We start from the raw sequence: 26,301 nt of genomic DNA on the forward strand, positions 1-26,301 counted from the left end.
TCATCAAAATATAAATATTCTTATTTTACATGAAAACAAGACAAAACAACTTAAGGCCAATAATAGCAAATTATATATCTTTGCATGATTATAGTTGGTACTTTCTCAAATGGTCCCAGTGGCTTTAGGGTCCAAAGTCTTGTTCTTTCAGACCTCAGGCTCTTCTTCAGTGCTAGCACTTCATTATCTATTAGAGTACAAACACTATATTATTGTGTAGCTCTTGCAACTAGTCTATGAGAGGCCAGCCTTGATTCTTTCAACATAGAGGAAATGGAAATGTGTTCCTGCTCCTGCACCTAAGGTGAGAAACTCTTGAGTTGGTCTTCAAGTCAGGCTCAGGTTGACCATCCCACTAGCCTTCATTACTGTGACACTTTATTAGAAAGATAAAAATAAAAATTTTCAATTTTATTTCTAAAATCAGTGTGAAACCTGTCTCAAGATGATGTAGGATACTATTAGCCATCATTGCAGAATGAATTCACCCAAAGAAATAGCACTGAATTCCCCACTTGCTTCTTTGTCTAGACATGATAGCAGGGTTTCTGCAAGTAACTAAGGACTTAAGTTTCCACTGTCAAAGTGACCTAGGCACCCTTATGAGAGAAGCCAGTCTGCTTAACATATCTCAGGGGCTGCTGAATTATTGGTGCTCTACTACAAGGTCACTATAATTCCTTACTAGCTATCAATTGTTTGACAATAAGGTGTCATCCATCAGCCTGTAGCTTTCATTGCCAAGTGCATTCTATTTTTATATACCCATGAACTCACACTTTTAACAGAGATAGGAAAATGTCTTTCTCTATAGGACATGCAATGAATTGTGTGTTTCATCTGAAATATGGTATTTTACAATGTATTATTCAGAAATAGTCTTTGCTTCAGACAAAAAAGACTTCAGGAAAAAAATTATAATATATTCCTCCTTAAAAACTAGTTTTTTCTATGAAGGTTTGTTCAGAGAAAGATTGAAAAAAAGCCTTATATTCTGCCATTTTATAAAATATGTCTCAACAAATAGTCATAAATCTGTCAGATATTACAACCCAGTTTGGTATTATATACTAGGAAAATGAACTCAATAGCAATATAATCTTACTTTCCAATATAGAACTCAGGGAAAATATCTCTGGAAGAATGCAGGCATGGAAAGCAAATAAAATCTAAGTACCTCAGATATAAAGAAGTTTATGATGGCATATACAACTTTGAATATTGGTGTTTTCATTTTATTAATTCTAACACAAACTTTCAATCATATCTTTCTTTTTAATTTGCCTTATCTGTTTTTTTCACACTTTCTTTGAGAAGAGTTAAATTACATTTCATCTTTTATCTCTATTTTGTTTGTACTCATTTTCTATTAAGAATATATTTAGAAATTTGTCTACTCATGCAAACAAAATTTTAAGAATGTTATGGGAGATTCATTTAGAAATTTGCCTCTTTACAAAAACTATATAATAGTTATATATATATATGTATATATATATATATATTATAGTGGATATATCTGTATCTATATAAGAGATGCATTAGCACTACATCAATAACAGATGTTTTACTTGAAAGGTAAATATAGATCAGTCAAATTATTTTAACATTGTTTGAGGGTTGCCATTTTTCAGCAAGTTTTGCTTAATGTGAAGACAGAAAAACATTTTAGCAAATACAAATAAAGCACTAGCTACACTTTAAACCATTTGTACATACCTTTAATTTTTTTCATTGAAACTTTTGGAGAATGATCACAATATGATTGACTGAAGAGAAATGAAGTTGATTGAACCTTTTTGGAAAAACTGAATTCATTCCAACTACAACACAATCTGGTAAGTAATTATTGAGTAATATAGACGTCAGAAGGAGCATAGGACTGAGGGAATGCATATGAAGTAGTTAGTGTCTCAGAAAGAAGGATCTGCCTATGATATATGTTAATTAGCCACTGCAAAAAATGGCTTCTCATTCTTAATTTGGTTCACTGTAGGTTTTATAAGCTGTTGCTCATAGGCTTTTCAGCCTCAGTGCTTATGGCTTCTCCCAATTTTTTCTATTCTAAACTATATGCTAGAGTCAGAATACATTTATTTCAATGTTGTGAAAAAGCTAAACTGGCTTTTTGCTCAGTAACCTTAAATATGCTGTAGTCATCCCAAAGATCATTGACAATCTTGCTTCTGTTTCTCTGTCTCTGTCTCTGTCTTTCTATCTCTCTCTCTTTCTTTCTCTCTCTCTCTCTCTCTCTCTCTCTCTCTCACACACACACACACACACACACACTTCTATTTCATGGATATAAAAGATTAATGTGGTTTCCATGAAGTTTTGCTTAAAATTCATATTATATATTCATATTATATTGAGGGGGTGTGAGAATGTAGCTTAGTTGCCAGGGTGTTTGCCTAATATGCAGAATATCCTGGGTTTGATCCCCATCAGAACATTAGATAAGCATGATAGACTACTTTATAATCACGGCCCTTAGGCAGTAGACACAGGAGGTCATCTGTGTGCAGGAAAGTTTTATGTCAACTTAATACAAGCTAAGACCATTTGGGAAGAGGGAACATCCCACCAGATTGGCCTCTGGTAGATTTATTGGGTGTTTGATATGGGAGAGCCAAGTTCAATGCAAGCAGTGCAATTTCTGGTCTGGCAGTTTTAAGAACTATAAGAAAGCAAACTGAAGAAGCCACGAGGAGCAATTCCATAAACAGCACTTCTCAATGGCTTCTGCATAAGCTCCTGCAACCATATCCCTGATTTGGTTTCTGTTCTAATGTCACTTGGTGATGGACCACTGATGGAATTGTAAGCTGAAATAAACCCTATCCTCTCAAAGTTGCTTTTAGTCATGGTGTTTTAGTAGCACAACAACAACTTTAAGACTTAGTCTTCTACATAGAAATCAATACAAGTTTAGCCAAGGATACTTGAGATTCTGTCTCAAAAACAACAAAACTCACTCAAGACTGTGCTTTGATATTCTGGGATCTTGCCCTTATAGTGCTTTTAATTAATTGTTTACCCAGTATTTTGTTCTAAATAAATTAAATCTAAAACCACTCTAAGAGAAAGCAATATATATTCATTATTTATGTACATATATATATGAAAACATTAACTACATGGATTCAGCAAGTTAGAGGATATGCTATAGGTACTCTGAAGGAAATGTAAAAGTTACATTTCAACAGCACTTTGGTATACTGTTAATGAATTATTTCATCTGGAATCTGTTTAAAATGAGTAGATAGTGAATATCATTAGAATAGTGTCTTCAGGTATTCTTAAACTTCAATAAGTGTATTGCTCTCTCTATCTTTCTCTTTCTCCCTCTCTTTCTCAATTTGTTAGGTTATATTAGTTTTAAATTTATTTCACCTATTTTTGAGATTACAATGTCATTACATCATTTACTCTTTCCATTTCATCCCTGCAAGCCCACTCACAAAAGCCCATGCTCTTACAACACTTGCCCTTTTATTCATTAATCATTGTTTGTTATATCACAATAACCCTAAGGATGCAGTAGTGGCACAGATACCTTACCAATAGCCAACTGTTCTCTAACTTGACTCAGGACTGTCTCAACAAGATGGAAATCATGCCTCTACAGGACCAGTAAAGAAATGAAATTCAGAGGAGAACCTTCACTTCACTGTACTGAAATTGAAGTATGTTATTAAAATATGGCTGCAAGTAGGAAAAAAATGAAGGCAGGTGGTGGTGTGGCATGCCTTTAATCCCAACACTCTGAAGTCAGAAGCAGGCATATCTCAGGGAGTTCAGGACCAGCCTATTCTAAAAAGGGAGTTCCAGGACAGTCATTGATGTGACATAGAGAAACTTGTCTCAAAAAAACAACAAGAAAATAAGTTCCAGGCCAGTCTGAGCTACATGACACTGTGCATGGGGGGGGGGGGTGGAAGCAAAAATCTCTCTCTGTATTTCCTTTCTGGGATTATATATTTAGAATGACAGGAAAATAGTTTTTACAGATGACTGAAGAAGTAGAGTCATATCTTGCCAATGACATAAATTTCATTAAAAAAAAAAAAAAAAAAACAACATATCTGGTCTTGTTGAAATACTATACTATTATAACCAAAATAAAAGCTTGTTTAACAATACAACTTTATCTGGCAAAATACATAGGCTGTAAAAAAGGGGGGGTTCACCTAGGTATATAAACAATCAAAAGCTCAAAATATAAAAGGTTAGTAGCACATTTAATTAAAATTAATGATCTGATTCCCCAAAATAAAACAAGACTTTAGGAAGCAATATAAAAGGACAACATAATTTCATTGGAAAGACACCCTGTGTGTCTAAATGTGAAGCTGTGCAGCACTATATTTTAAACCCATCACCATTTCCCATATTATTCTGTCAAACAGAAACGGTTTTTCAAAAAGGAAAACATTTTCTTCTGACCAATTTGTATATAATTCCTGAGTTGATCTGAAGTACTAAACTGATGAGTATAATCAACTAAAATATGATAACATTATGAGTACAATAGATAAAAATTTTCCTTTGGTATAACAGGAGCCTGGTTCTAGGGTCTCCTAAAGATAAATCTATAGACACTCATGTACATCATATGCAATGATAAAACATTGACTATTGACTCATAAATATGTATATATATATATATATATATATATAATTTCAAACTACTTAGAATATCTAGTAAATATAAATGGTGTATTATTTCAGGAAATGAACTTTTAAGTTTATCACTGCATACATACCTTTTTAATGCTTTGGTCACTGATTGCATGATTATGCCAATGCATTAGGCATAGACTTATCAGCAGAAATGTATTTAACATTTGTGTTTAAGGACTAGGAATTCTCACATATACACAATATCAGATAAAATCACTTTTACTTCATTATGTGTTGCTGTATTTATTACTTTCATGTATAAATAACATTCTACTCATGTTATTGAATGGAAAAACAGCTCCTTACACATAAAAAATAACTGTTGAAGAGACCATAATATTCAGAGAAGGTCACCCATAACATATGCAAAGCTAATATATAGAACCAGAGTCTATGTACCTCATAAGATAGTCTTCTGTTCTGTGTTTTCTACTTTATATTTTTGGGAGAGTGAACTTTTTTGTTTTCATTCAGCAAATCTTTAAAGATTTTTGACAAAAAGTTTGAAGAAGAGCATTGCAATAAAGCCAGTGGCCCTAGGTTCTTTTCCAACTCTTGTAATCCCATTATGTTTCTGTTCTCTCTCTATTATTCATAGCTACAGGTACATGAGTTACATTACATATGATTCACTTCATCTAGAGCAATACATTCACCCCTTTTAAAATAGGCTCAGGGAGAAATGTGTTGAGAGTGAACTTCACTTAACTACAAATTATATGCTTTAAATTTATAGATAATATATATTTGTATATGTCTGTTTTCTTTTTCCCATTTGAAAAATTAAAAAAAAAGTACTTGAATATCATTGGAGAAAAAGTAATGTGCAATGCGTGTGGAAAAGAACTAAAATTACCAAAATGTGAATGCATTATTGATATTTTTGGACATTTTTAACAATCAGCTGTAGAAAGAAAATTGCCCACTAGTGCAGTAAAATATTCACAATATATGCATGAAATATAGAAACAGAATACTCTTCAAATATGGTTTTTACAGTTCGGTGAACTAGCCCTTCTATTCACAATTTTATACTATGGATTTAAAGAAATTGACATTGAAATAATCTATTCACACTTTCAAATAACTTAGAAAATTAGAAAATGTTTATTGCCCCTCTCTTTTAATGTATCAAATACAATGTGAAATATTTCCTCTTATGGCAGCATATTTTTTCACTACACACTGTTTATTTACAGATTTTCTGTCTTAGTACTTAAATTTAATTTACTTACTTTTTTTGAGACAGGGTTTCTCTGTATCGTTTTGGAACCTGTCCTGGAACTAGCTTTTTAGACCAGGCTACTTGTATGTTTCAAGTTAATCTGGATTATAGAATGACACCCTGTCTAAAATAATGAAGTAAGTAATGAAGGAAATGAGGGAGGGATAGAGGAGAAGAACAGAAAGGAAAGGAAAGGAAAGGGAAAGAAAGGAAAGGGAAGGAAAGAAAAGAAAAGGAAAGGAAAGGAAGAAGGAAGGATGAAGGAACAGGGATATGGGTAAGAAAATTTAGAGAAAGATAATAATGGGGTCAAAAGTAAAAATTATTGTGCTCTTCATTAGAATTTTTCCACACTTAGTTATTGGACATAAAAGACACCATCTTTTATTGTATTTTATTTTTGATAAGAATTTAATAAATAACTAGTCATTTAAATCTTCATGGCAATGTTGTTTTTATTTTGTTTGTTTTGTTTTAAAAGGTTAGAGCTAGGTATATTCGCACATGCTTTTAATCCCAGAACTTGGGTGGCAGAGGCAGGTGGATTTCTGTGAATTTAAACCAGTCTGGTCTAGAAACAGGTCCAGGCCTACATAATAATATCTTGTACTGAAAAAAAAATGATAAAAAAAATAAAATGAGGTAAAATTTAAAAAATATATAAAGTGATCCAGATTCAATTGTCTTATAAGCACACAAAACCCGTCACACTGCCATTACTAATTTGGGGTTAGATAAAGGAGTATGAGAAAGGGGCAATATGGTCCCAATCCTGGAGGAAGATGTTCAGAAAACATCATGGATGGCTGAAGTGAAGGGAAACACACAAAGACTGAATTATTAGGAAGTAGCTTTGACAGTCCTCCTTCAGTTTCCCATGTCAAATTCAGGAAATATATAATTCCTATTTAATGCTTTAAACTATTTGGCTTTGCTACATAAGTAGAGATGGCTCTTTCTCCTATGTTGGCACAGATAACAATGCCTCTCATGAACATCCAGAGATGTCTAGTCAAATTGGTGAATAAAGTGAGGTCTCAAAATTATCTACACTTTAGTCCTCTAACTACTTGAGTGGACTCCTCTCCCATCTCCCTCTCCCCTTTCTAAGTTTCTCTCCTTCATTCTTCCCACATACCCTCCATCTGTCTCTCCAAATTCTACAAGCTACATGTTTTTGAATATTTCTAAATGCATTTGAGTAGGTGACATCAAATTGCCACAGAATGCCATTTATATGCCTATCAAAAGTTTTCAACATTGTTGCCTCATATCTACTTATAAAATGCATTGTATCTATTTTAAAAAACAAAAAACAAACAAACAAAAGAACTGACCTGTATTTTATGGAAACTTATTTTCCTATGTAAATGTAGTTGTCTATATAGACACTAGAAGAAATAATTTTGTATATTGTAATTACTTTGAAAAATTTGTTCTTTATTACATATTCATTATTTTTGGTGAGTATAACTTGGTATGTGTGATACTGTGTATGTGTATGTGGTATTTGTATTCGTCAGTTTAGGAGTATGAATACGAGAACCTACCCATGTGTGTTAGTGACAATGGAAGTCCATGAGAGATGTGGTATTTCTCCTCCATTACTTTCCACTTATATTTTCCAAGAAAAGCTCTCTCATCAACCTTGGAATTAATCCATCAGGCAAGGCTGTCAGGCCAATAGGCTTCAGAGATCTCCTTGTGTTTACCACTACTCCTTTCCTCATAGCTGGTGTTACATGCTTGTGACATCCTGATCAGTTATTTGTGTGGGGTCTGGAATTCTAATGTCAAATTGCTTTGCTTTTGAGGGAGATAATTTACTGACTAGTCCATAATTCCAGATGTTGCTGTTTTTCAATTTTCACTAGAGAGTTGGTTATTTTAAATGTATACAAGAAGACATAGGCATATGTTTATAGACAAATTTTAAAGCAAATACTATCTTGTCCAGGGAACTTTAAATATTTTTTTATTATGTTCAATGATTATTTAAGTATTTACCCTTTTTTCTAATAATATTAGGTTAGGGATCATCTTATTTAAGAATAAGTAATCCATATTGACCTTCTATATAATATGTGAAGTATTAGTATATCTTTAAATTTCTTCTTAAAAATGGCAATTTTCTGGAAACTTTTTAGTGACTTATCCCATCCCCTAAAGGTTGGATATAAGAAACAGAACATATGGCACATTTTTCTCACTTTTTTTATTTTGTTTTCATGTTAGAGACAAAGATTCACTTACTATCCTGAAAACTTCTTTGTATACCATATTAGTCTTATAGTTATGTTTTGTTTAGTTTTGTGACAGGGTCTCAGTTTGTATCCCTGGATGGCCTGAACCACAGTATGCAGACCAAGCTGGCCTTGGATGTCACAGACATCCTCCTGTCTATGCCTCCCAAACAGTGGGATTGCAGGTGTGCTCCACTGTGTCCAGATCATGTTCCATTATTCTGAGTCTGTTCCTATCACATTGTCAGTGCCAAATAGCTTCATGTACCATGTATTTTAAACTATGGAGTTCTACAGATCAAGCTCCAGCTGAGTTGTGCTCAGGGTCTGACATTCTTGATTGTGTTTAGAATATTACATATATCATCTGTAACGTCAATTATAATGCTAGAAGGATATTGACAATATATTATTCCTACCTTTATTTTGCATTTCTGTAATTCCTAGTAAGAATAAAGCAATGTCTCTATTTAAAGGCATTGTGATGTTACACATGATAGTGTTACTTCACTGAGCTATTGTTTTCTATTCCACTTACATAAGAACTTTCCTAAGCACAGATCCTGTCATGTACTTTCCAAACTTAGATTCCTTAATGAATCTTCACTGAGGATACAATAAGCCAGGACTATACCTTTAGTGGTAACATTTTGCTCCTGGTTTTCTCAACCTTTATTATCTAGTATTTAATTTAGGAGAATTGAGTTCAGGTGGAAGAGTTCCTACAGTCATTTGCAATTAGCGACAGAGTGACATTGTCCTGAGAAAAGTAACACATAGCCAGTTCACATTAGCTGAACTGCACTCTGAAAGGTGGTAGACCACAATAGTTCTTGATTTAATGTGTACATTGTTGTAATATCTTGTATTTCATACAGTACCTGCTAAACTTGTACTATTTGACAGGTATTTTGTGAGCAAATTAAAATAGTGTCTTTTAGTCCATATAGCAGCAGAAAAAGTGTTTTATATCTACAAAAGTGCTCTCCTTTTTAACTTATTTATTGTTACTTAATCAGAGCTAAATGAAGAAGTTTCTCCTTGAGTGAAAAATATAATTAATTCTGCTCTTCTTTCTAAATTTGTAAAGATAAAGTCAACATGAATAAGATGAGGTAATAACACATTTTTCATGGCGTTGTGTTTCGTAGATTTTTGGGAGAAGGGTAGGAGTAGGGTTGCTAAGTGCTCTAACCTTGTATACCATGTACTTTGAAATTCTTCTGATCCTATCTAGTACAGAAGTCAAATGATCACTCTTTCTTGAGAATTCATCATTCTCTGTATAGGGATCCAAGCCAGAAAGTGACAGAATCATCTATCAGAGTCCCAGACTATCACTCATCTATGACCTCATACAGCAGAAATGACACTGAAAACAATTAAGAGTATAATTCTCTTTCGAGGTTGCTTTTGGTAGAGAGTAGATGCCAACTTTCACCAGAGCAAGTCTTGGGAGTTGGGCACAGTTTAGAAGAAGTTCAAAGAGAAGGAAACCGATTTTCCTGTGAATAAGCTGGGATGGGAGCTTTAAAAAAAAAATGACAGTTGTGGCTTTATTTATGATTCTATGAAACAATGAGTATATATTGCTAGCAATGATTTTGTTAAATGCATCTAGTGATTGTTTATTTTTTAATTCTGTTTCCCATCAGGACATACAAACTAGTGACTTTACCTCTTTGTTTTTAATCTATGGCAGTGAATAGATGAGAGAGAGATTGTGTAGAGGCTGGCTACCTCCAGTCATTCTGGTGCTAAAGCTTCAGTTCTTTGTACTTGATATTCACATATGAACTATTTTCTCACTTTATTTTTAGCTTTGTCTCATCATACCCATTCATGATGCCCACAAATTGTAGCCCACTGCCTAGCTCTTGATAAATGCAAGTTATTATTACATATTATTGAAACTTCTTCCATATTTCAGTCATTTTGCTCTCTGACTATTAGTGCATTCATAATTATTATGCTGTCTCTTTTCATTTTACTTTACAAATCATGACAATATTAATCCAAACTAAACAATTATATGCTTATACTTACACAGACTAGTGAAGACAAAAAGGTCCTGTTCAACCTGCTACATGACAATCCTTGCCAAGTGTTAGACAAATAATGTTTAGATATTTTAATGATGAAGAGACTGTGGCAACGGGGACACAGTGGAAGTAAATTGAAGAAACTTAATCATGAATAGTTTTAAATTTCTATTTCATCTTAATTTATACTTTCATGTCTGATATTTTATATTTTAAAAATGAACTTTTTAGCAAAGTAATAGATACTCATACTTTTTCATAAGAATTAATTACTTAAAAGCCTCAAGTGGAAAGTGAGGCTCAGGGCAGGAAAGTAGACTTGACTCATAAAACCCATGAAAGCATTTTATGAGGGGACCCACACACCAACCTCGGTGGTATCTACCATGTCTAGGATGCAGGGAAATGACCTACAGATGGACTCTTTCATCTCAAATGAAAGAATCTTTTGCTCATTTCCATCTTATAAAACCACATGAGTGTTCTCAGTGTCTCTCTGCCACAGAAAGACTGTAGCCTTTCAGCTTTTTCAATAAAAAAGCAATTCTACTTCTGGAAATGTCTGTCATTCTTTTATTTCAACATCATATCTGTTATTCCCAACTTAACACTTATAGAGAGATTTCACAGGTTTCAAAGTGTCCTAGACAGAGAAAGTGAGGAAAGGAACCCATTTCACTGGGCATCTGACTTCCACATTACAAGAAAGTCTGCTGAAATGAATGTTAGAGACCATATATCTCTGCCATGGAGAAACCCCACATTAACAAAAAGATGAAGACATGTGACTTGCCTGGAGGCTTAAGTGTTTAATATAGAAGTCATTATTCTATGGTGAGGGGAATACTCTATTCAGCCAGTTCATCATATTTATGTATCTAAAGGACACATTGTCTTGGCACCCAAGGGCAAAGTAAAATCTCTCTTGTAAAAGAGTAAAAATGCCACCACAATTTGTAAAAGATAAATCAAGCAAATAGTTTTACTGTCTATTTCAAATTAAGGGTAATTCAGAATATCTAAAATAATATAGAAGGTAATAAAAGCATAACCCTTTTGCCCTTCTATTCTGTTTACCATTATCATATCTGATGTAGCTTAGCAAAGACCTTAAATACCAACTCAGAAATTTCAGCTCTGCAGCTCTAAGGATCCCACAGATTTACATTATTTATGTTCTTTGTTGATTCATTCTTTGTTGACATAATAGCATAAAGATGAAAGTTTTGTTTTTATATTTGAACATGAATATTTATGTTAGTTTATTAGAACTAAACCTAAGAACAAATAGTCATTGTACATTTAACTACTTAATATTTAACTTAAGAAATCCAGTAAAAGGTGTCTTACTGAGTCCATGCTTCCAGATTTATCTGGCACCAAGCAGACTACCTGCTGCTTGGACCTCAGCAATGAAAATGTAGGTGGAGGTGGTACTTTTGTTCCTATCATGGGAGAGGCATTCTGAAAATCAGCGGACTCCGTGATTATGTCCCATGTGCTTCTGTGGTTGCACATTTTGTTTTGTAAGTTTGGGGCTTCTGTATTGTAGGGTTTGTTTGTGCAAAATTCAACCACCTGAAAAAGTCAAATCAAACATGATATTGTAAAACAGGCAAGGGATCACCTTCTTTTCCACATATGAACTTAGTGGTCACGTGGATCCTGAAAAGGATTTGTCTCCTGACAACAATAACTTCATAATCACTTGTGTGGACATCCATTTTACATGCCTAGAGTGGGAAGAGGCTGAGATGATGGAAGCTCATGGATTTGGGAGGTTCATTTGTACAGTCGAATTGCATGGTTGAAGCATGATGACAACTCACACAGCTCCTTGAATTAACTTCCTGCTTGCTCTTCAACACTTTAAGGATCTCACATCTTGAATTAAGTACACGAAGAAAGGAGTAAAACTACTTCCTAATAGTCCCCAAAAATGGTGCAGGAGAAATGGCTGCCTAAGATGAAATTTTAATTGTAAAAAAAATTAAATTTGAAGTGCTATCCTAATTTTTAAAAATACTATTCCAAATCCAGGATTCAATCCAGAATGTGTCCCTGAAAGGGTTAGCAATAATGACATTTGTTTGCCTGGTATGGTGGTTCAGGCCTTTAATCTTACTTATAAGGCATAGGTAAGATGAACTCTTTGAGTTTGAGGTCAGCCTGGTATATATATAGTAAATTACAAGGAAGCCAACACTACATAATGAGACCCTGTCTCAGACAACAAATAAACAAACAAATAAATACAGAAAGAGACAGAGATATACTGAGACAGAGAGAAAGAATATAGCTAGTGTTTGTTAGTTTTCTTTGTTTTTCCTTATTGATTGTTTTCATCCTTTTTTTTTTTTTTTTTTTTTACTCTACCTCCTTCCATGTTACCCAATCCAAAATGATTGCTTCCTGTCCTTCAGTAAGAATTGGAGAATGGACCATCACATACCTATATTTTCATAATTTGTTTGGTAAACATTTTATTTTGAAACATTTTAATACTCAATTAAGAGCTGCATTTTTTGTTGTAAAATTATTTGAAAAGCATATTACTCCATTGCCCTGTGAAGCAAATTAATTTTGGATCCTCTAATATTCCATTAGAACACATATTAAAGCTCAGATGTTGCTCTCTTACTGGCAGCTTGCTGCTAATATCATATATGTGCTTCATCATAGTCCCAAGGTTGTAGAGTCCCAACTACCTCCCCATCAGGGAGAGGCATACTGAGTTTCTTGGAAACTCAGGGATCATGAGACAAGATTTTCCTTGGAGAGTACTCCCAACAGACTTAACATTTCCTTAATACACTAAAAAGAATTTAGGCTCTTAGGTTTTTAACTCATGCTATTGTCTTTCCTTTTACAAGAGATATTTGATTGCAGAATATACCATCCATATTCCAGATCTCTCAGTTGGTTTTTGAAAGATACATTGAATTTTTCTAGAGGGGAGAAGACCCCTGAAAGAGACCTTAATAATATGTTCTGTGCAATCTCTATATTTTATTCGTGAATATAAATAATAGCTAATACTTAATGGGATGAATTTTTCCTGCACTTGTCAACATTTTGATTAAAGAAACTACATAAAATGACTTATTCAATATTTATAATAAACTTATAAATTAACTATGACCAACACATCTATTCTGCAAGTCTAAAAATTTAAATAAATTGATGAAGACCCCTAAGCTAATAGGAAGGGTGTGGGAAACATAATATCTTACCACAAATCCTTTGTTCATGGCCACCATTGTTGTCATCATCTTGCTGCTACTCTTCTTCACTCTAAAGAGCCTAACCACTACTTGGTGAAAGTCTGCATTTCTAAAAGACATTCTGTTAAATTCAGAACAAAATGATACTAAATATCATCATTAGAATTCCCAATGTGTATTTAAGAAGCAAAAGTTCAGGGTGGTTAAAAAACCTTACCTAAGTGATACTTAGCACGTGAGGTATCTCATCCTTGCATCCAGAGTTGCTTATGATGATTCTGCAGTCTCCTCTTTTAGGATACTTAGACTTTGCTAATTTAGTGTGGTAGATAGAATTTGCTCTTCTGTGGAGTCTAAGGAAATTTAAGAATCTATTAAGATGTAGTGAATATTTCAATTTTATTTCAAGCTTTAGTTCAATTATATGAGAGTAGGTTATATAAGGAATAGATATCTTTATTGGACTACTGAGGACAAGGTGAAAAATATATATCAGCTTATCATCCTTCAGTATATATGTCTATATGATTAAGTGGTTTAATAAGTTTTATAATAATCATTATTGTAACACATGGCATCATCTTATATCATATGATAGAAAGTTATGGTGAAATACTTTATGTTACTGCAGCTAACCCTTCCAGAACAACAGGATACCATATTAGCATGCAAATTAGAAGTGCATTAATTGTTGGGCAAATGCTTTCATCTTACACATAACCGATAAGAAGTAATTTAGACATATTAACTTCACTGCCATGGTAACCTTATAAAATATAGGTCCAAACATTTTGGCTTTCTACCCAATAGACATTTTTCTCTTCGTGTTTTTTTTTTTTTTTTTTTTTTTTTTTTTTTTTTGTTACTAACAGACTATACTAAGAATCACAAATTTGAGAAACAATGATCTAACAAAGAGGTATGTATAATGTAAACTATGACTGGCATAAATATTTCTGTCTTTCATAAAGCAAAAGATACCCAGCCTATAATCCAAAACCCCAGAGGAGCTTGAACCCTCTTCCAGAAACAGATAGGAGCAGATGCAGAAATACACAACTAATCAATGGGCTAAGCTCCTGGAGGACAATCAAAGTGAGGGAGGAGCGATAGTATGAACAAATGAGTCAAGATCATGATGGGGAATCAGCTGACCAGAGCTAGTAAGATATCAACAACTCAGGTCTGACAAATGGGGAACCTGCAAAAGAACAAACTAGATTCTGATAATACAGATGACAATGGTGTGACTAGGACACATATGAGGCCACAGGAAGTGGGTCCAAGATCTAAAACTGATGGACAAACTGACTTAGTGGAGCCTAGACACATGGGTGTAGGGGTGGAGGGATGTCTTGGTCCTGCCTCATTGAGATGATGGAACTGACTTATTAGACTTCCTAGTGGATATCGTATAATTTCCATGGAGCAAGTGGGAGGACGGGGAGAATGGACAGAACAGAAGGAGAGTAGACGGGGAACTGGTATTGGAATGTAAAATATAAATTAATAAAAAAATATTGCTGTTTATAACTTCTTTAGCATTCTGCCTTGCAAATAAATATGGTTTATTAACATTGTTTGGGTGAACAAAATGCATGTATCATCCTCCATGGACCATTCTGAAAGAAATAGGTGAAAATGGAATACTTGTGCATTTTTTTTTTCTTCCTTTTGAACAATTATCACTAAGTGATATTTATGGGAAGGCAACTTTCTAGTAGTTCCCAACCAAGAAGCCCAAGGAAATCTTCCCATCTTAATAGTGTAGTGAAAAGAGAAGACAGGGTCCTGGATAGAAACATTGAGATTGTGCATGGATTTGAATTTCTTTGGCTATGTCACTATTTTGTTATCTTTATAAAACATGCATGAAGGTACTAGTGCATTTAATACTTAAAGATGGTTTTGGGTTCAAGAGCACACACATTTTGATAGTTGTTCTGGCTTTTCCTGATAATGCATTCTGACCTTCTACAAAGTCCTTAATCCCTATTTCTCTGTTTCTTCAGTCATAAAATACTCTGTTATTACTTGTGATGGTTAGAAGAATTGTCACCCAAGGTGATCACCATAAAACAGCTGACAAATCTAATTCTATGGCAGACTTTCTCTTAAACTTATTTTGAATTTCATGGTTAAAACACTTATCTCTACTTTTTACCTAACATAGATGGTCAGTGCATAGATAGATGAACAGGACTATTTTGGCTGATAGATGTAAACCTAATTACCTCCACAGATAATTCTCCTATGGTATGGATCTGAGGTATATCTATAGGGATGGGAAAAAAAAGGAAGAAGGACATAAAGAAGGGAAGAAAATAAACACATGAACAGACATCCTCAAGTGCTCTACTCTGGGCTTTAAACTCATTGGGCTTTAAACACTGCAAATTCTTGAGTCATCTAGAATAGCCAAAACCCAGTGCAGATGACTACTGCCATGTAAGAGAAGTGTTTCCTATTGGAATAGGTGTATATTACATTTACATTAACAAATTTTGTTAATTTTACTTTATAGAAATTTATGTTTTGGTTATTTTGTGTTTTCTCTTCATGACTTAATTGTACTGTATTCATTCCTCCCTGGTCTTTCATTTCCCTTCCTAAGTGGATGTCACGTTCACATTGCTATTCACAATGATCACAATAATGTTCAATTATCTGTAAAATTCTAGTGGAAATGTTGGAAAATGGAATCAGACTCTAAGACTACATCCATGCTTCAAATGTTATATTGCAGTCCAACATGCTGAGAAAGCTAGCCTGCAGGCAAGGAAAAAAATGAGATATCCATCCAGCAAGAAGCAAGGGAACAGTGTATAGGGAAAAGGGAGACCTCAGCTCTTCAGTCCTCCCAGCCTCTCACTAATTAACCTCTTACTAATTAGAAATGCCATTTTTAATTACCATCATTTCCCTCTTTAAATGTGGTGAAAGCTATATCTGTCAGGCTCTGGGGTTCCATTATGTTCCAACAGCTGTAAATTACCTAAGTGATTAATATGGCCTCTCCCGATGCCCCTGGAGGCCTGTTCTCCCTGGGGAACAACGATGTCAAACACAGAGCTCAGCATCATGGGATGGAGCACATGTTTTCATGATCTAACTTAATAAAGTGATCTGAAATGCAAGACCTTGTTCTGAATCTGGTATACCAGATGGTTACCAGTGAAAGGCTGGGGCTCAGCTATCATGGAGAACAGGAGTTTTTTCTCCCACACACTTCTTAGAACTAAAATGACTTTACAGTGAGATGCCCCTGTCCCTGCCCTTGCCCTTATATATACATGTGCTGAATATAAATTTACCTGCTCACTGCTGGACTTTGAACACTTGAAGGGGAAGTATTCTGTAGCCTGCACAAAACACCCTGTACTTACTTTTTAGGCCATCTTACCTGATGTTCATGCCTCTTCATGCCCCATAACCATACTTCATTTTTACATATAGAAAACTGTCCTCTCATATCTCAGTCTTCTCCAAACTAGTTGTGCTGGTGAGTTACACGTCAACTTAACACAAGTTATAGTCTGAGAGATGGAAATTACAATTAAGAAAATGCCCCCATAAAATCAGGATGTGGACAAGTCTATAGGACATTTTCTTAAATAGTAGTTTATGGAGGACACAATCCATTGTGTGTGGGGACATCCCTAGTTGGGTGGTTCTGAGTCCTATAAGAAATCAGGCTGAGCAATCCATGATAAGCAAGCCAGTAAATAGCACTATTTAATGGCTTTTGCACTAGCTTCTGCCTCTAATTTAATGAATTCCTTAAGTTCCTGTCTTAACTTCCTTCCATAATGAACATTAATGTGTAAATATGAGCCAAATAAACCTTCTACTCTCCAAGTTCCTTTAGTTAATGTGCTTTATCATGGTAATAATAACACTTAGACACTGCTATTCCAGTTTCACATCACAGGAGTCATCTTACTTTTTTACTCCCTCTGCCCTCTCTCTCTCTCTCTCTCTCTCTCTCTCTCTATATATATATATATATATATATATATATATATATATATATATAATTTAAATTAGAAACAAGCTTGTTTTACATATTAATCCCAGTTCCAACATCCTCTTGTCCTTCCCTGTTCCCCCCACCAACCCCCATCCCATCCCCTTTCTGCTCCTCAAGAAGGGTGAAGCCTTTCATGGAAAGTCTTCAATGCTTGTCATATCTTTTGGAGCAGGGCCCATATCCTCCTTCTTGTGTCTAGTATACTGACAGAGTAGGCCTCTATGTGGAATGTGCTCCCAAAGTGCATTAATATACTAGGGATAAATACCACTAGCTGATCTGGCTTGCTAAGCAGGTATCCCCTTCCTCCCTCACTGTTCCATTTGGGTCCCTTCCAAAGGTGCATGATTGATTGAAGAGAACCAGCTTCCCCAAAGAGGAGATGACTGGTCTTCTGTCAAGGGTATACAAGTAGCAACAACTCTCATGAGTCATCTTTTAATATTAATGTCATCTGGAAAAGTTTGTCCTCTATGTTGAAATTTTAGTTATAAGTTAATGTGTATTTATTTTTCCATCTTAATAATGTTTTGTTTCCTAATTCAATCTTAGGCCATGGGAATATCAAGAACAGAGAAAGTTTTAACCCACATTCTGTGCTTATATGTCAGTTGTGTGGTTTGCTACATGGTTAAGACTTAATAGTAAAGACCATGGCAGTACTGTAACTAGTACTACAGTAAATTCATGCAAAGCTTTAGTATTGATTTTTTGTCATCGTTTTGTTTTGCTTTCAGAGAGTTTTTTGTATAGTTTTAGCTGTCTTGGAACTCTATCTCTGTAGACCAGGTTGATGTCCAACTCAGTTCCATTTGCCTTGGCCTCAGGAGTGCTGTGAACCACTACCACCAGATTATGGATGGGGATGTTTTTTAAAGACAGGCTTCCCCATGAATACCAGGATTACCTCAAAGTCAAGAGCTTTCTTCATGAACCTCTTGAATACTGAAATTTTAGATGTGTGCTTTCTTCTATACTGTGATGATGTATTTTTTCATATTAATGCACATTGTATCTTTTTATTCTGAATAGGGCCATAGGTAATCCATAAGGTTTGTACACAAGTTTGGAAAATTTTAAGTTTATAATAGATTGATATTTATTTAGTTATAGTAGTAATGAAACAGAGCACTAATTGTATACATTTTATGTATTCATTACATCTTTTTAAATCATTATTCATTATTTCTAGTATACTGTTCATATAATATTTTTCCTAACAGTCATAAACTGAAAAAAAAAAGAAAACTGCATGTGACTTTACCATTAGATATAAAATTGTGTTGTACAAGATCAACAACTGTTTCTAGTGGCATAGTCCTATAACACTCACTATCCACAATACTGAGTCAGGGAAGGAGGAGTTCAACACTACCACGAAAACTTATTGTGATACTGCATCAAGACAAAAAAGGGAAATATAACTGGTTAATTTGTTGAATATTTACTTGTCATATATGAGACTCTGGGTTTAATAGCTAGTGCCCCAAAAGAAAAGAATCTCAACTGTATTAATCAACAAATAAACATGTGATATTATGAATGCATATTTATCATGACAACACAATGCAATATTTGAATTCCAAATGAACTGGACAATAATTTCATTACTGTTTAGGACAGACATGATTCTGAGGAAGATAAGTCTTCCTTCTTCCTGAATTCCTTCAGTTGCTCAAATGCATATAGCTAATGTCATTAATCTACTCATTGTGGCAGTAATTTTATGGTGGGATTACTTTCCCATTATCAGTCTTATTTCCTCAACCAGAAGGGGCTTCCTGTCACATTGAAAGTGTGTCTCAGCTGTGGCAAGTGCCCTTCATAAGGCAAGAGCCATTGAGAGCAGAAAGGGGAACCTATTAGCTGGACACATCTGCTTTCCAGGTGGCAGTGAATTGTATGCTTGGCTCTTAGGTGAAAAGTTATATGTGCCATCAGTGAATAAATAGACCAGAGAGAATTAAATGGAGTTGATACTAGCTAGGATTCAGTCTCATATTTAAAAAAACAAAAATAATAATAGAAGGGACTTCAGATTGCTCAGTCTTATTGCTTAATTCCATTCATCTGTTGCTTCCTTACAGGTAGGGAATTTTATTTTTTATTTTTTACTATTTATTTTTTATTTTATATGTTGATCCCAGTTCCCTCTCCCTCCCTCCCTCACTCCCTCTTACCCTCTCTGCCCCCTCACATGCACCCTGAATACCCTCCGCTCCTATCCCCCCCACCCTAATTCTACATGTAGGGCAATGTCATCCAGGTGGGGTCATGTTAATCTGTCAAGTCATTTGAAGTAGGGAGTAGGACTTCTTTCCTGCCTCTAGGTTAAGGCAGTATCCCTCCATGGGGGATGTGCCCACAAGGTCCTTTTGTGCACCAGGAATACATCCTGGTTCCACCGAAGTCCCTTAGACTGCTCAGTCCTTCTGGCTGAGACCCATATTCAGGGGAGCCTGAGTCAGTCCCATTCTGGATTCCCAGCTATCAGTCTGGGGGCCTGTTAGCTCCTCCTTGTTCAAGTCAGCTGTCTCTATATGTTTCTGCAATCTGGTCTTGTCCTATCCCTCTGCATCTGGATTCTAGTGCGACTCAGTATTTTGGTATGGGTGTTTACTTCTGTTTCCAAAAGGTACTAGATGAGGGCTCCATGATGGTGGATAAGTTAGATGTTGATCTCATTATCTGGTAAGGGCATTTATGGTAGACTTTCCATGGTTGCTCGAATTGTTACTTGTCAGCAGTATTGTAGGTCTCTAGACTTTCTTTAGGTTCAGTTATCTCTTCAAAACAATAATGGCTCCTTCTTTTATGTTTTCTCTGTCTCTCTCTCTCTCTCTCTCTCTCTCTCTCTCTCTCTCTCTCTCTCTCTCTCTCTCTCTCTCTCCCAGATAGGGAATTTTAGACATAAGTTAGAGTTTTAAGGGATAACCAGTGAAACAAACTACGTGGTAATAATGAAGCTCAAATATTGTGTGTGTGTGTGTGTGTGTGTGTGTGTGTGTGTGTAAAACTATTCAACACACTGAAGATTGTATCTTCTATTCACATGTGGTTTGTACATTCTATAGTTCTTATTTTACTATGAAAATGGATAAATTAGATGCTATATATATATCTTAGTTATAAATTTAGTTTTAATTTTAATTTGATGTGGGGCTGGAGACATTGCCCAGTGGTGAAGATCACTTCTTGCTCTTTCAGAGGACTGGAGTACAATACAATACAAGGAATAATATTGAGAGGCTTATAATAATGAGTACCTCCATTTCCAGGGGACCTGACAACTTCTCTGGTCTCTATAGCTATTTGCAAATGGTACAAATACAAATTAATACATCCTTAAAAATAATGTAATATGATGGATTTATACATGTCTAACAAGAACAATATCTACTGCTTACAAGTTTTCTAAACTCCAGAGATCTCATGACAAATATGTTTCTAAACAAAAATTCTTTACATGATTATACTTCACTATAACAGCACTTCATATGACTTAATTTTTCTGATAACATGCTGCCTCCCTCAAAACACAAGATACCAACTATTAAAAAAGATGAAACAAGGCACATATACTCATCAACCTGACTGATGATTTGCTTTAGTTTATATTTCTTTACTTGCACTCACATTTCTCCCAGTGAATGCATTATTATAAAAGTTTCAATTATTTTGATTTAAAAGGTTTTATGAAAAAATATCATGAAATCGAAAGACTGTTTTGGTGAATATCTGTGAACTAGCTCCTGTATTCTACTAATATTTATTATGTTTATTTAAAAATGCTGCTATCCACATGTCTCATGAGTGCACACATTAGATACATTCTAATATATAATAATTTTTCTTCTCATTTTTCTGTATTCCCATTTACCTGCAATTTCATAGTAACTATCATTTTTAATGTTTGCATAACACTAGATTCTTTTTATAAGTAGAATGTAATTTTCTCTTAAAATGTAACCATAAATGATATATTGAATTTTAAAATAACTGCATTTTAATAGAATTTATTTTCTAATTATATCTAATAAACACTCATTGAGAACCAATTACAGAGCAATCACTGTTATTTGCAGTAGCTAAGAAGTTGTGTAAAACACCTCTCTTGTTCATAAGCAGTTTGCTAATGGGAGGGAGATTCCTATTAATTTTATTCTGTTAAATGTAGAAAGACAATGGTAACCAGGAATGCATGAATAAGTGCCAGAAGGGCCACTCCCTTCTTGTACTTCTGAAACCATTGCATGCATGGTAGCATCTGCAGGTAAATTATATATACACATAAAGTAAGAATAAATAAAAATCTCTCTGCCCAAATTAAAAACTATTAGTTTCTTGTCTGGCCCTTTTTACAAAACTATAAATATAGCCAGTTAGGAGTCTGAGGCAGGAGGATTTCAAGCGAAAGACTCCTTGGGTTTCAGTGAGTTCAAGAGTATCTGGTAAACTTAACAATGAATGTCTTGAAATAAATGGTTTGTACTTTAGGTCAGTAGAATAATACTATCCTTACATGCATAAGTCCCAGTACTAAAAACAAACAAAAAAATAGAAAAGAAATATAATTTCTTTTAAAAAATATTTCATAATTAATTTCAATTAAAATAAAATTATATTATTACTGTTTCTCATTCCAACTTTCTCCATTCCACAACTGTTTCCCTCTCAAATGCATGGCCTCTTTTTTCTATATTGTTATTATTATTACACATTGATTAATGTATAAAACTAAATACATAAATGATACTATATGCTTTTAGCACTGACATGTTGGAACAGAAAAATCAGCTAGTGGGTCTCATACTTGGAAAATACTTTTCTTCTTCATTTCATCTTGTGTCTGAGCCTCTTAACTTTCTCCATTAACATTGTCATATTGTCAGGAATTGTTTGCGAAGCCATACTGTTGAGATTTCATTGATGTAGTATCTCTGTCAAATATAAAAGATACATCCTTATGGTGGAATTCATGGTCTTTTTATGCTTATACTATTTCTTCCTCATATTTTTCATTATTCTTTGAGATTCATGTGTAGGGATTGTATTGAAGATGTGTCTGTTGGGGATCCTCATGGTCTGGGTACTGGCTTTCTATAATATTTCCATCTACTGTAAAAAAAAATGCTTCTTTAAAGGGTTGAGAGATATACTTATCTGGGGATATAAAGACAACTATTTCAGATTTGCTTAGTAATCACACCAGTTCAGTAAAGTGTTAGTATTAAATTTTCTTCTTAAATCCATTAATTTGACTAGACATGGGTAGTTGAATAGATCTATAGTAGCAGGCATAATTTCCCTCCTGTTGAATGGTCTTAAGTCCAGTTAGACAGCTGTTGGTTAAGAAGATACAAGTACCACTATTGCACTTTTAGAAATATCTTACCATGTTGGAAATGATTCTAGCTCATAGGCATCACAGCTGGCTAGGACTAGTCATTGCTTTCCCTGCCTTGGGTTTGCTTTTTCTTCCTTGGCAGCATGCATATAAGCTTGTCCTCAGGCAGGAAGCTTTCAGGTCAGAAGCAACTGTATTCCTTAGAGTACCATGCCACAAGTTCTTGGTGTCTTCAGCAATAGATAGGCCACCTTCAATTTCTGTGAGGCAACCAAGCAACATCCTACCTTGTTTTGGGATTCTCTCTACTTCCTTAATCAACAAGTCAAATGGTTTCTTATGCTGATACTTGGGTTGTTGTTAGATATTGGTTCTTGGTGGGTTGGTCAGCGTAATATCCCAAATGGTGTGTATGTGGTGTGTGTGTGTGTGTGTGTGTGTGTTGAGGGGGTAGGCATGTATGAGAGAGAAAGAGACAGAGACTCATTGTGGTGTATATGTATGTACACATACACTAATTTCCTATCTGTAGCATAAGGCATTTACAAATGGGACCACCATCCCTAGAACCTAAAAAATTCATGTTGCCTTTGATACTTTCTTCTGGGGCATCATGGACAAATGGCTGCTTTGGTAGTTGAGGACACACATTGAGCCCATATATTTTATAAGAAACTTTGTAACTTACTTCTAGATTTCATATTTAGCTTAGCTTAAACTTTGTGTGTGTGTGTGTGTGTGTGTGTGTGTGTGTGTGTGTGTGTGTGTGTATGCACATGTGTGTGTCTCGGGAGTGCACAGAAATCAGAAGATACCTTGCAGGAGTCAGTTCTCTCCTAGCAGATGTAGATCAGAGATGAAGCTCAATTCTTAGGTTTGATAGCAGTTGTCATCATCCACCGAGCTTCTCCCTAGAATTTAATGTATGTTTTAAAAACCGTTTTTCTGTGCAATACATTTATGAGGGCTGTATCTAAACTAAATTAAAAGAACAGTTCTTAAAAACAGTCTTGTTTTACTGACTAAAGGTGTGCTGACGATTGAGTCTTTAGCAGAAGAGTGAGTGAAAAAGGCCCCATGTTTGCTGGGTGTTGATAGCACATGCTTTTAATCCCGGCACTGGGCATGTAAGTGGATGTCTGTGAGTTCAAGGCAAGACTGAACTACAGAGTGAGTGCTGGGACAACCAGTACTGTTCCATAGAGAAGCCCTGTCTTGAAAAAAGAACTGAACAAATAATAAAAATGCATGTTCAATGCCAGTGAACTAGTTTTCTAATATAGAAGAACAGGTAGGGATGGTGTCTGAGATAGAGAAGGCTTGCACTGACTACAACTAGAGTAAAACTTTCCAATATTTATACCATCTAAGGAAAGGACACATGGCTTAAGGCTTTTACAATATCTTACTGTCTTGGAAACAACAGTTATTGCCCTTATGCCTTCCCTTTGGCCTAAAATTTCTTTGTTTTCATAAATCTGGCACCAAGTCAAACAATTTTAAATTAGTAATTCAGTAACTTCTTTAAATAGAGTAATTTTTTTGTCAATTTGGGCTGACAAAAATCTGTACAATGTGCTTACTTGCATAATTTATCAGCATGTCATGGTTACTATATTTCCTAGAAAAATTATTGAGAGCAACATTTATAAATGCAGATACTGTCAGAAATAGATAGGGGTATGATTCCTCCAGGTTCTAACCTTTTTGGTTCTTGTATATATTAATAAACACTTCAAAATTTTGCCTATTACTTTTTAGTTGAGATAAGACAGATATTAAAACAGAACATGTTACTAAAAGAAGCACACATTCTAAAAATAGTAGACCACACAATTAAGGAGGTAAAGTTGGCCATTTCATTATCCTGTGACTGTTTTTTTTTTTTGCTTCTAGTCCTCATAGAAAAATATTGGAGTGAAACATATTACCTACAGGATAAAACTGAAGCCAAGAGCTGAAGACACAAAAGCTGTCCTTGTCTGGCAGAGGCTAGAGTGCTTTTCAATGACGGTAACATCTTTGTATAATTCATGCCTAGGTAGTTCAGAAAGCAGGTGTGCATATGAGACATCATTTCAGGGTACACATTTTAGAAACAAAAGGAGATAAATTCCAGTTTTAGTTTAACATAAATCAAGGCATGATGTTTTCAGTGTGGAAATGTGGATGCAAATGGCAAGTCCCTTGAATAGCTAGAGTTCCGATTAAGCTTCATCTAAGAACTGAAAATCCAAACCCTAGTCTTAGATCTCACCTTACTCTCCACCCAAACAGTTTTGTTTGTCTGTTGCTTTCTTCCCAGACAAGAAAATTTGTAATTTTCAGCAAATGTTTACCTTAGTGTTTAGCGGCAGTTAGCAGTCACAGTTCACAAGTGATGCAGCAATATGGGTTAAAAGTTCTCTATCATGGCTCATTGATCAGGTACCATAATCTTAAAAGTTAGGATTCTAGTGTGTGAAACATTCTAAATATCATGATTCTTCAACCCTTTGACAGTAACCATTCTTACAGCTCTTGTGCTGGGGGGCTGCAAGACTTACTGTTGAAGATATGATTGCTTTCTGGAACTTAAGCAATGGTCAGACCCCTTTTGGAATCTTTACTGCCTTTTATATTGCAGCATGAGTCCTCTGCCTGATCAAACTGTATTGTTGTTTCTCTCACTGTGTTTCTGCCAGATGCTTGGGGAACTGGTCCTGATGCTCCTTCAGTGGCTTCCAGACTTGCACAGCTTGGTCTATGGACCACTGTCCTACTGTTGCTGCCACTATTGCCACCTGCTTTTCCAAGGCAGTCATTCTCTTGCCTCTGCTGCTTCCTTCTCAAGCCACAGTTTCATTCCGCACTTTCAAGAAAAGTCTTTGATCAGGCTGATGGTACAGCGCAGTGGAGATGTCACAGAAAGCACCCCACTCTCTGAGTCACCAGGCAAAACTGAGCTGTCTACTGCAATAACCGCACCAATCACAACCATTTGTGTTGGACCAATCACTTCCCTGAATTTTTAGCACCAGTCATAGCAGTCCCTCTTCTGTGTAACCAAGGTAGAGGTCCTCTCTCTGACTGAGGTGGATATGTATTGTTGCAGGGTCACATACACTTCATTACTGCTTGTGATAAAGAATAATCCTGGTACACTAACTCAGCAATCAGCTGTGACCCTCCTGTATTTATTTTAATATGTTCCAGACGGTTGATGCAGCTTATAGGTGCTGAGGCTGGCTGCTTTTTTTTCAGGAGAGCCAAGATAGCATTGAAAAGTTCAACAGCTTCAAGGCATCAAGGACAGGAAGAGAAAGTGTAAATAGTTGAGAAGTTAATTTGACTCTCCCATTTTCTATGTTTTCTGCTTTGGGGAAAATTAAACATGAGATGGACTGTTTACAATATGAACTTAATAGATTTATTATTAACATTAATAAGAGTTTTGAACAGTGCTTGCCAGGGAGAGGTGGGCTCCTGACACAACCCCACCCTTTTAACAGTATCTCATTTCAAAAA

At 35.1% G+C, this 26,301-nt stretch overlaps 1 pseudogene; it reads right to left on the reverse strand.

The window, feature by feature from the left end:
• Nucleotides 1-25,598, reverse strand: part of LOC127234455 (60S ribosomal protein L7-like) — a 105,278-nt pseudogene extending 79,680 nt beyond the window's left edge.
• Nucleotides 25,599-26,301: the final 703 nt, after the last annotated feature.

Source organism: Phodopus roborovskii, unplaced genomic scaffold (genome assembly GCF_943737965.1).
Source record: "Phodopus roborovskii unplaced genomic scaffold, PHOROB, whole genome shotgun sequence".
NCBI classification, from domain to species: domain Eukaryota; kingdom Metazoa; phylum Chordata; class Mammalia; order Rodentia; family Cricetidae; genus Phodopus; species Phodopus roborovskii.